This window comes from Parambassis ranga, chromosome 4 (assembly GCF_900634625.1).
Source record: "Parambassis ranga chromosome 4, fParRan2.1, whole genome shotgun sequence".
Lineage (NCBI taxonomy): Eukaryota > Metazoa > Chordata > Actinopteri > Ambassidae > Parambassis > Parambassis ranga.
The window spans coordinates 11436560-11449336 of NC_041025.1; positions in this window are offsets into that span (position 1 = coordinate 11436560).

A 12777-nucleotide genomic window follows, 5' to 3' on the forward strand; every position below is an offset into this window, starting at 1 on the left:
AAAGAAGAAACGACACCTGCTGCATTTATCAAACATGTGCTGTACATACAGATTTTCACACCGCTCCAATCTCAACAATCACCTTCTAGATTAGGGTGTAAAAACAGCCACAATATTGTAAACACCTGTAAAAAATAATGCAACTCAACACAAAGCAGGAGAGTGAAGGTTAAAAGCTCTGGCTGTGTGGTGATTGTTGAAGCTGCAGTTTGTGATGCTGACCTGGATCCCACCACTGCATATTATAAGATGTTGCTGTTATATTCTGTACCCATCCTGTTTCCAGCTCACTGTGTTTTCCGGCGCCTCTTTACAAAGGCATTGCAGCATAAGGATACCAAAAAAAGGTGCTTATCAGCACAAGAAATGAATCAATTTGCCAGCATGAATCACCACTCGCTTTCCCAAAACAGCCCCAGCATTTGCAACAGCAGCTGGTCCTTTGTAGCCTGCTTCTCCCTTGCTGTGTGCTGTTCCACACACACTGAGCCGGTCTGAATACTCTGCATCGATAAATCCTACCAGAGCCTGACCTGACCTAGCAAGGACACTCAGTCAGAACTAAAAACCAAGACTTTCACTCTGCAATAAAAGCTAAAACAAGTCTATCCCATGTATGTTAGTGATAGTAACAGATGACATCACAGCAGCAGAAAACAACAAACCATGAATATGTGTAAAAGTGTTTTCTGCTCAGGAACACCTGGACCGAGCTCCTTCATGCTCATATAATGGGTTTTAAAGCAGCTGCTATAGGGCTGTGTTTTATTAATGTGGATGAGTGAGCAACACAAAATGTTCCCAATTAAGATGAAGATGAATTGCAGCAGTGGGGTCTCCACTGAAGTCGCAGCCTAAAAACATGCACCGAAAGACATGAGGAACTGCCTTTTTATAAACTTTTTTATGACCAAGGGGGAGCATGTGAAAAAACATCAAACCACCAGGTGTCAGGTAACTTTTTCTAATTCTGTACAATTTGTAAGAAAATAAATGTTGCTGTAGCCTAACCAAAAGCCTCCATGTTGAAATGTTTGCAGCCGTGTATATATTGGTTTTGGTCTCTATTGATAAAGATGAGGTCCTGTTTTTTTATGACAACACAGGGATGTTTTTTTTAAAGGCAAGGTAAGTAGTAAGTGGAAGCACAAACGTGGTAAGAGGTTCATACAGCAGGTTAAAAACTACATTTTGCAGATCTTCTCTTAATATTAATCTTTTAGCTAACAGAAAACAGCCGTGTTTATGTTTACGCCTTTTTCTCATGTGACTGATGCTACATTAACTCTATTCCATCTTGTGTTGCAAAATTTTATGATCACAGATCAACTACGGTATATTGTATTTAAAATATAGAGAATCATGTGTTTTTATATTATTATTTCACATGAACATGTGGAAAACAGAACAGTAAGATGTTTTTATAAGAGCACAGTCTTTTAGAAAAAAATGTATTTATAGAGCACCAGTCTGGATTGTGACAAAGGTTGCTTCATAAGAGACCTAAACACATCAAAAATATATAACTCAACCTATAAAATAATAATAATAACCTTTATTTGCATAGCACTTTTCAAAGTAAAGGTACAAAGTGCACACAGAGAAAATGAAAATATAAGAAGCAAATAATTTGGACAATCCAAACAAAAAGCATTTCTATCCATTAAGATAATACATTTGAATCAAATCAGTCAAAAACAGACAGAGCACAGACACAATCTAATGCAGGAAGGCCAGTTTATAAAAAGAGTCATAGACAAGAGTAAAGTCAGTGATGTAGTGTGGTGAATGATAATGAAGGCTGATTCAGAGTAATACTTTTGAGTCTAAACTGAAGTTTAGAAGTTTGCTGAAGTTTTGCTTGCAGCTGAAGGACAGGTTAGACAAATAATCATTTAAGACTCAAACTAACCTGGTAACTGTCTCCTGAACCCTCACATCTGAAAGTATTTTAGATATTTGGTTCATACTGAAAACTTTGTGATCATTTAAGTAATTAGAGCGTAGTTACTCAGCAGTTTCTAACAGCTGAGGAATTTCTAATGTATTTTCAAATAAGACACAGCAGAGTTTTTGCTGCTATGATATCTTTGTGCATCATGAGAGCCTTTTGTGTCTTTTCTTTGTTACTCTGCATGGCGCCACTCTGATCACTTCATCTAATGGAACACAAGTCAAAAAGAACAGGGAGCCTGCTCATCATCTGCTCTTATCTCCCTTGGGGCAAAGCAGCATCAAACACACACACACACACACACACAGTTATTAATTATGTACACACAGAACACATCTAAAGTCCCTCTCACTGCCTTCTTCTTCCACAAAAATACTTAACAGTAAAGTTACAAAAAGTTCTTTTTGTACCATTGGCCAGATTCTCCGTGAGCGATGCACTGTTTACTACATTATTGTCCCTGACCGCTGACACCAAATCAAATGGAGAAGTACACACACATATATTTGTAGCCTGGGGAGATGCTGGCGAGATATGAGATCCACATCAGGTCAGCAGCTTGGTGCTTCCAAATGGAGAGCTTTTGCCTCTGTGGCCCACTCCTGTCCCCGAGGGCATTCATTGTCTGGTCTGGTTTAGAGCAGCAGTTCAGTCTCTGAAATGCTTTAAAAGCTCCTAGTTGTAGTAATCTGAAGGAGTAACTAGGTTTGTCTGGAACTGTGGTGGAGGAGAGTGTGAGGTGAGCAGAGAAGGAAGCATATGAAATTGTGTTTTGTGTTTTTGATGCACATTCATTTTAATTTTGAGATGATATAAACAAAGGCTTTGTAACTACAATGTCTGTAAAGGACAGATGTGTGGTACAGTCCAGTCCCTGCCTACATGCTTCAAGCTTTTTGCTGCCTCACACTGCAGTAATGTTTTGATCACTCAGTCCTTGTTGTGTTATTTACAGACAATGACTGTCAGGTTGTCTACACTGAGGTATGACTTGTTGATTTGAATCAACTTAAATAATCATCTCAAATAGCTGTTTCTGGAAACATAACAGCGTCATAGATAAGTTTGTCTCAATGTGCTGTTGTGTTAACTTCACTAAATCCTTACTGGATCATGAGTAAGACCTTTATAACATAAGCATTAAAAATAATAAAGTTGGTAAATATGGTGTTTCTGGACCTTAGAAGTAAACTGTAGGCAGTGGGCTGTTTACCATAGCTTAAAGCCACAGTGAAGAAATTTTGTCTCCACCTTCTTCCAGGTTCACTTAATAACAGTGAAGATGCATACACATGAGTTCACACCATACAATTATGGGCAAAGAGCACACTGACAGCTTGGAATTTAAAAAGCAACCAGGAGAAATGTCAGAGACACATCACCTATTTTCTGAACATATGACCTAGCTAGCTTACCATTGGTGTGGCTTTTCTCATTGTGAGTGATCGAGGACATACATTGGTAACCCATGTAATGGTTGGATTGTTGTCTTTAAACTGCTTCCTGAATTTTGAAAACTGAATTTTGCAACTATTTGTAAACACAAAGCTGTGACCATCACAAACTCTCTAGTAGGTGTTGCCTGCTCTACCTTATTTAAAGTCTAATTTGCATATTTAGCAATAAAGCCATTAATTTCCCTACAGGGATTAACAAAGTAAATCTTAATCTTAATCTTAATAAAGAAAAACAAGGTATTTGGTTTAAAATCCTTTGTCAGTGAGTCTTTCATGCAGGGTATTTCCTTTCACCAGGGGCATCCTGTGATGTGCCGAGACGAGCTGATGTTAACCAACCCTTATATAATTACAAAGAATATTTTTTTTCCTCATGTGTTATGGGCATCTAATCATCACCTTCTTTTCATCGAAGAAATTGCATTTTCTTATTCATATTTTTTTATTTATCACCCAACACACCATCATTGGAATGTGAATGCAGGCACATCAAAAACTCCAGCAGATTCACTGGGCACTGATAGACCTAATCAGCATTGTGAAAACCCTGCAAAGGTTTGAATGTATAACAGACCTTCATTTATATGTAAATGTCAAGCACTATTCCTTTAAAGCAGATAAACAGTGGTTGATCTATTCTTTGTAAAATGCCTGAAATCCGACACCTAGTTACAGTTGCTAAGCTATCATAAGAAATGTGCTATTCAGGGGAAATTCAAATGGCCAATTGATTAAATAATATTAATGGTATTGCTTGTGTTCCTCTGTGGAACACTAAGGTTTCAGTTGCTAAAGGTTACAAATGACCAATTTCAAGCAGTCTCTGCTAATTAATTATCATACCATACTGTTAGGAAGTAAATCCCCTGGCTGCCTGAACACGTTCAGCTGTGGTGCAGAGAGTATCGCTGAGAGAAGTGATAAAAAGATGCAGCAGCCCAGCTGGCAGGTAGTCTTAGGATGTGTGAATGCATGTGTTTTTGTACAGTATACATGGTCCGATGCGAATATGTTAGTGTAATTTTGCCCATGTGAGACACATGTGTATCTGAATGGCAAAGCTGTCAAAGAGAAGTGAAACCTCTCTGTGTATGAGAGCTCCTGAAATGTGATACAAGCAATTATGGCATTCAGCGGTGCATGTAGAAAATGCAGATAACACCGGCTCTCTCAGCTCTCTCATTTTGCCTGTCTGTGGTGGACAATTACAGGCTGAGGAGGAGAGAGATGCTGACCCCTCGAGTGAAGACTTTCACATATATAAATAACTAACTTTCACTGATGCATTCTGTATGTTGCTTAATTCATTAACATAAAAAGAAAAGATAAAACATTTTAAGGGGAAATGTAAATCTAATAATTAGACCTGTTCACATTTTCCTTTCACTGTTACCTTTCAGTTTAAATATGATCATGACCTGATTACTTCTTAAACCTTAATAAATTTGTAATAACTCATAATTCTGCACTCAGTTTGTTCCTCTTTGGAGATACACGACATCATACTTATTTGTAGTAATTAGCACAATTAAGCCACTTCCACAGGGCTTTTTAGCTGAAGTTCTTTTCCCTAAAGTTGATTAGGCTTACATTCTTCTAATGTCAGTCTCAAACAGACCCAGAGCAGTCGCTCAGTTTCTATGTTTTGGGTTTGTCTGGTATCACGCAGTGCCTGATAAGGAGATTCTGGCTGCTCTTTTTGTCTGCTGCAGATAGGTTTGTATGGTGCAGACTCCCCCGAACTAGTTTTTATCTATATCTATATTTTATTTGGGAGGCTTATCAAAAGTGAACAAACAGACTTTTTTTGTTAACATTCTCACCAGGAATCTAATTATGCCTGAATCTGAAAAAGCTGTGCTGGTATTGAAAGAAACATTTTTCCATGTTGTTTCCATGTTGGCGAAAGATGATGCTTTCTATTGGATTACAGCTAGAAAATAGCATAGACTGACCAAGGGTGGAAAAAAAGTTTAAACATTCTGTTATAGCTCCTTACTAAAGGGTTGCTAGACAGTGGCACTGTTTCCTGGAATTTGTGTGACTTCTTGAAGTATTTTACATTTTTGCTAATACCCTAAACTGTTGAACAAAATAAGTTAAAGAGCTTTTTTCCGTTAACTGTTGTGTTGTCACACACTAACAGAACTGAACAGCGAGCAGCATAGCTGATAGTAACCATGTAGTGGCAATATTTTACTTGAATGTAGACTAAATGTGTGTGAACCTGGTTTGAACAAACAGGTCTGGTAAAGGTAAAGTGTTGGCAAAAATGTATAGTGTCATATTTAAACAACTGCTGGTAAAGACGGTGTACTACTGCAGAGTTATTTAGCCAGGATGCTGCCAGGCCCCAGCAAACCACATCATTTCACGCTTCACTTTGTGTGTGTTATTAATTAATTTGATTGTCAGATGTGGTCGTATGTAATATTTGTAAGATTAAACCGGCAGATTAAACATTCAGTGCACAGGCGCTGGGAATAGGATCAATCACTTCATTTAAAGGTGTGTTCACACTTGGCACGTCTGATTTAATTAAATCAAACTCTGGAGGTCTTCTCAGTGTGACTACATAAAAGTGTGACAAGATGCAATCATAAAAAAAAATCATTTAATTTGACAGAAGAGCACTGGACGCCAACAAAACAGCATAAGAACAAACCCGGAGCATCAGGGAGCTTTTCAAAATTTTGTCTAGAAATCCTAGCCTGTCAAGCCATCCTAACGTTTCTTCTTCTATTCTATACAAAGAATTAGTCTGGCCTCTGTAGATTCGACTTTGTAGATCTCCATGTCTATCAATGTCTAGTTCACAGAGAAAATCTTTGATTAGTAAATCGGTATAACCACGGCATCATTTTGTAAGTTGACTTCTCAAACATGTATCACAGGGGAGATGTCCAATTATGTTGTGACCTCAGGCTTGTCTGTTTTGGTTGATCTCCATTGGTCTGGATGAAGTGTGAGTACACCTTCACTTACCGCAAGACATCACATGAGCATAATAGTGGGATGACATTTTGAACATTTCAGCTCCAGGCAGTGACCTGAAACAGAAATGATATAACTCAGATAACTCAGATTAAAACCAAAAGGCCGAAATGGACAAAAGGCGGGGAAGTATAAACCCCATGAATTTGTTAGCAAGTCAGTTACTCATCCACTCTGTGTTATTTCTGCGAGCCAGCCACAGCATGCGGCTGCTTGTTTAGCCTTGAAGCTGCTGGGAGTTTGCAGGAGTTCTGCGGCTCCTGTCTGAGGAGTGTAATGAGAATTACACAGACAGATGGTGTGTATGCAGTGTCCAATGTTTCTACCAGCATATTCTACCACCTGGGAGCCAGAAAGAGCCAGAGAGCAACAAACTTTGGATCCCCGGGTAACTATCTTTATAAGAATCACATTATTGCACTGAGCCAAGGCATAATGCCCTGGCTCCTCGTGGAGCAGATTCAAAACGCCTCCTAAATGTACACTACCAGCCTAATGTAAGCATAGCTGAGGGCTTTCATTTTTAATGAGAACCAGCTGTGGAACATATCATCTCTTTAAGTAGTTTTTTTCTCATTTCAACCCTAAAAAACCTCAGTTGACTTCCCTTCACGAGGGTAAACTTGAATTGTGTATTCTTCACACTTCTTGCTGTTTAGGGGTCATTACATTTTACCTCTTACCTGCAAATGGCAAAACACAAAATCAATCAAAACTCATGTAATAGCTGTGTCTGTAAGGTTTGGCCCATGCAGTACAAATACCAGTTTTTTTTGTTTTAAAAAGCCCCATAGAGCACAGATTATGTGAGCTGTTCAGATCCCCCTACATGCACAGCACTACATCAAAGAACCGAAATTATCAGCCCTGTATCACCTTTTTTTCTGGACCTGAGGGTGGGCTCTTAATCTTAGCTGCACGTCGGCCTTCAGAATAATAAGTTGCACCCACACACAGCCTTTGTTCTTGTTCTTTGTCTGCGTCCACTGCTGCAGGAGGAAGGAGAATAATAGTGCCCTGGTCTGGTACGACTTCACCAGTCAGAGCAGCAGTGCAGCACGCTAAATGATGCGTCATTATAGTGATTCCGTAATGACGTTCTAATTGGGCCCAGGCGGCACAGCAACAGCATTTTATGTCAATCATTTCTCTTTCTGGCACTCTGTTCTTCCTGCCCTATTTTTACTGCTTTTACTTCCAGTCTTTCTTTACCTGTTTATCTGCTTACATCTTTCCTTATCATCTTTTGTCAGTCATGAGTTTTTGTCAGTGTCTGAATAAGGAAGGATCAACAACAATGATTCTGCAACAGACTCTGCACAGTAAGAAAGTATTAGTACGAGTAGGACATTAGAATATGAACACAATGACAAAGCTTCATTCATGCTGGCCACCTACACAGGGTGATGCAGACTTACTCACGAGGTGAATCAAAAGCTAATAAGCAGTGCCACCACACACTCACGCCTCTAAGCCAAGTCGAGCTTTTGTCTACTTCTTCAACCACAACAGTGGAGATGAAAATATCATATAGATAGTATATAATAATTATAATAAGATTGTATTATTTGAAATTCAGTAAAAATCACTGATGACACATTCAATTTGTCAGTTTTGTGATAAGCACCATAAAGTAAATTTGTTAGCTAAATAATGGAAAAACCTTTTTACAAGTGCTTAATATCTTTGTCAGTTCGCTTAAACAAATAAAAAAGCTTTTAAAGGAAGGGTGATAATGCTGTGCCAGGAAGCAATTATTACATCAAATTTGTATTCAGTTATATTGTTCTTATCTAATGGTATTTGTACACGCAAAAGAAGTTAAAACAGATGTATTGTTTGCAATTATATGAACTGTCAATCATAGGAGAGACTACATACTGATTAAAGCCTACACTGTATGCCTCTGATTACTCTGAGAAATACAGTGCTTTGTGTTGATACACTGGATTTTTGACCAAGTCTTGGTTGTCCTGTCTTTTTTAATAGGAAAGAGTAAAATAAACTCATCTGCTGAACTTGTTTACTGCCAATCGTGTCAGTTTTTTTAGTTTACTCACATTTAGTTGTGTGGAACTTTGGGTAATACAAATACAACACTTAAAAAATGTCATCTGCTTCTGTCTTGAGTCCTTTTGTTGCTCTGAGAATATCATAACACCACAGATGCTCACTGTAATTTGTTGCTAAATGTGCCTCCCTCAGAGCAGTTAAACTGCATTTTCTGTAAGTGTACACCTGTTTATTCTTTGTTGGCTCAGCTGGCTTTAGGTGGCTTTATTTTTCTTTTCTTAGTTACAGGCATGTGTATCGAATTGCAGTCATATGTGTCACTGGTGCAGAGAGCTACAGTGTATACTGTGAGATCTGATATAACGTTTGTAATATAAATGTGTGGCATAGTGGGTTTTTTTCCAATTGTTTGTCTGCACAAAATTCAGAATTTAAAAAAATGATCTTGGTTAACATAAGATCAGAGTAAGCCACCTTTCAGGACCTCAGGGTTGCGTGTCATAATCTATTACCACCACTGATATTTTTACCTGCTCCATCTAAAAAATATTAAATAAATTCATGATCCCTGCTCCACAGGGGAAGTGAAAACATTTGATTCGGTGATTCATAGTTCTAAGCTCAGCAGTACATTGCAGGGTGGCTGCTATAATTACAGAGATAGATGAATATAAGGGTGTAATTACCTATGAAGAAAGTTCACTGCAACTCAGCCCCACAGAAGTGTGTGTATATGTGGCTGAATTAAAGGGTTGTGACAGAGAGGCTGTAACCTGTATGCATCAAGGTACGTGCAGAGCTGTGTGGCCGATTTACATATTGTATACTAATGGCTGTTTGATTAGACGAGGTGGATCTGTCTGACCTTTTCTTTTTGAATGAGAGCTGTGATGAGGTTGCTATCACACTGAGGAGAGGCTGCGACCCATCAATGAACTCAGACACCCAGATATATACAAATCATTTACATCTAAGCCTCACATAAAAGACACAGTCAAAACCTGTTATAACTATTTTAATTAAAGGGTTTCTGTTGGGAGACAGATGGGGTGATTACCTGTGTCACATCAAGTGTTTAAACTCACGCCCAGGAGACAGATTTTCGTATCTTTGCAAACAAACAAGACCCAGGGGAAAAACCGAATCTCTTCCTGAAGTTATAAAATACAAAATTGTGCCAGGCTATATGTTCAGCACCCGACCTTTATAGCAGACCACAGTGTTTCCCATATATTAGACTCTGGCTGCTTATTAATATTAACATTAAACATGACAGAAAAAAATCGCTAAAAGTATAAAATAGCAACACCTGTGATGGAGCCCTGAACAAGTTAACACAACATTTAACTGCAGCTGTTCAGCTGTCAACTGTGTTCCATGTTGGGGATTACTTTTGAAAAATTAATGATGTTATATTGCTACTCAATGCATGAATGAGTGTCACTCTCCATCTTTGACTACAATTGTAATTTTTGTCTGTAGACATTATATCCTCTAAAGCTCACGATTAGCATAATGTATCTCATTTTGTTTATTGGAAACAAATGTTAAAAACTTAATTTGACTCCCCAGGCAGTCAATGCACCCTGCTTTGTTGTCACAGTGTATGAATTCTCATAAAACTGCCTCTAAAATGAACTGAAATGATATAAAGCTGATGTTAGTGAGGTTGGGAAAGTGTTCAGACACAATGAACATGTTTAATCAGGCATGGACAGGCCATCTGGCGTACCGGGCAATGCCCGGTGGGCCGACGCACATTTCTTGGCCAGGGCTGTCATAATTTAATCAAAAAAGTACAATATAAATATTTTTTATCAGCTGGGACAGTATTTGAGACACGTAACGTGGCCCAATGGTTGATCTTCTTGAAGGATATTGGGTTAGTCCAATGAAATCTCTCAGCTTTAATGTACAACAGAGTAGTAACACAGTGAGGGGGAAGTAGCTATTCAGGTTGATTCAGAGGAGGAGGAGGAAGAGGAGGAGAAAGACGTTCCCATAATCATGGTGGACCGCCATGGCCAAAAAAGCCAGGGCCCTGTTTTGTTCCCAGTCCAGCCCTGTGTTTAATGCAATGCAAACAAAAAGTTACAAGCAGATGCGAATTTACTCTACTAGGTAAAACCTAAGGCAGAGACATACAAGGTTAAAAGAGAGATTTTAGTTATCAATTTCATAAATAAAGACTAGAAAACAGAAAGGTAGGAATGGTGCAGGATCAAGAGTGTTTACTTCTTGTTTTCTGTTTTGTGCTTCTACCTATATAAACAACTTGTTTAAGGTTTAAAAAACATCAGGTATGTCAAAAATCCCACTTTTACAGCTGGGACATTGGTTTAGATAATGATGACATTTAAGTAAATAATGAGAAGCAGGCCTTTAACCTTGTTAATCAACCTCCTACCTTAACTCGATGCAAACTTAAAAGTGGTAACAATCCTGTCATCTACCTCTCTGAAACAAACGGAATAAGTCTATAGCAATACTCAACTTTTCCTTTGAGTAGCATTCCTTATATAATAAAAGTAAGTCCAGCTCGCTCTACTTGATGGACATGCTAATTCCAGCTAAAACCAGCAGAAGTGAGGCATTAAGACACAACACAAAGACAGGCTGAAATGGAGAAAAGAATGAGTGATGTGGGGAGGAAGACTGAGATTTCTGATAAGTGGTGAGCAGAGGGGGCTGGGTAGACATTTAAATGCACTATCGACCTTTCACAACAAGTCATTATGGAGCACTTACCATGCCAAACAACACTATAATAACATTTTCCAGGCAGCTCTGGGTTACCTGCAGGGACGTGCCCATTGTCTCATTGTGTTTTTTGTATGTAATTTCATGTGAATTCTAGGTACACAGTATTACAGCAAAGCAAAATATAATGCCAAATTTTCTGTCATCCTCATCTTGGAAACAGGTTTTCTGTGGATGTGCATTTTAAAAAGCACCTGCACATTATTTCATTCATATTCATAACACAACTTTCTCCCTGTGACTCTACTCATGCCTTTATGCTGCCAGCCAACATTTTAATTAACTGAGCGTAACTGGGGTCGTTGGTTGATAAATTATGACAGTCTTTGTTTTACAAATGTTGAACAATGAGCTCCAGGTCATGTTTCTTCTGACAATGACTATCTAGTGCTCTGGGATACAGCTGTCAGCTTATCTGCAAAACTACTTCTCTGCAGCAAAAACAGAAATCCCAGCTTACAGCACAGTGCAAAATGAGCCAAGGTACATGTAGGGATGGACATTAGAAACAGGCACAACTGCAGAGATACTTGGGGTGAAATGTAATCCCTAAAATCCATGAGCAACCACCAAGGTACCCGTCTTTCACCATCCACCCAGCATTTTCCTGCTAACTTTGCCAGAGGCAAAGGACTTAGAGAGTTTACCTGGCAGCAGAGCATCAGATAGACTCCTCTGTTTTCTGTCCCTCTCCATATGAGCACTATAACAAACCTCTGTGGGCCAATTAAGCCAGATATCACAGCTTTGATTGGATCAGTGGGCTTTTAATGTGACAAGAACGAGAACATGTCAAAACACATTCATGTGTAACAAACATTTTGCATAAATGTATTACTGTAACACTGTACCGGATTCTTTTTTCATAACACTGTACCATAATCTAATTCATTTCAAAAACTCTGAACCAAATGTAAAGCTTAAGTGTTTTTTTGATTTAAACTTTTTAGGTTCCACAATGTTTTTTTTCTGAAGCACTGCACAAAAATCAATTACATCCGTCCAGAGGGGATTGTAATATTAAAGTATTCCATTAGTGTGTAATTTTAACAGAGCAGCTTATTCAACCATAGAGTTTTATTGTCTTTAAGACTCTGCAATTACTGCAGCTGCTGGGGTCTGAAAAGTCAGCGGGGAGAAAAATCCCCAGGATAAGGAGGCTTATACCTTTTCTGCAGCTAATACACTTGTGAGGCACCATTCTTATAAATGATTGGCATTAAAACTTACAGTAGTGCCACAGGTAGCCAATATTTATCAAATCAAGTTGCAAATTTATTGGCAAATTCAAGCTCTGTTGTTGAAACACAAATGACACCTCATTTGCAAGGTACCAAGGAGACAACAAGCAAGCCGTATACTGTATAAATCTACATGCAGTCATGTGTGGACCCTTCAGACCTCCTTGACTCTTTAAGGATTTGAAACTAAGGAATATTTCCACTGGCCTGCTCCCACATTGTGATGAATTATGTGCAGCAGATATGTGTATGTAGATATGTATGCATACTAGATTAGTCAAATACATTAAATATTTTTATGTTTATGTAAGAATTATTTATGTTTTTTGTATTCTGCCACAAACGTATTGTCATTCCT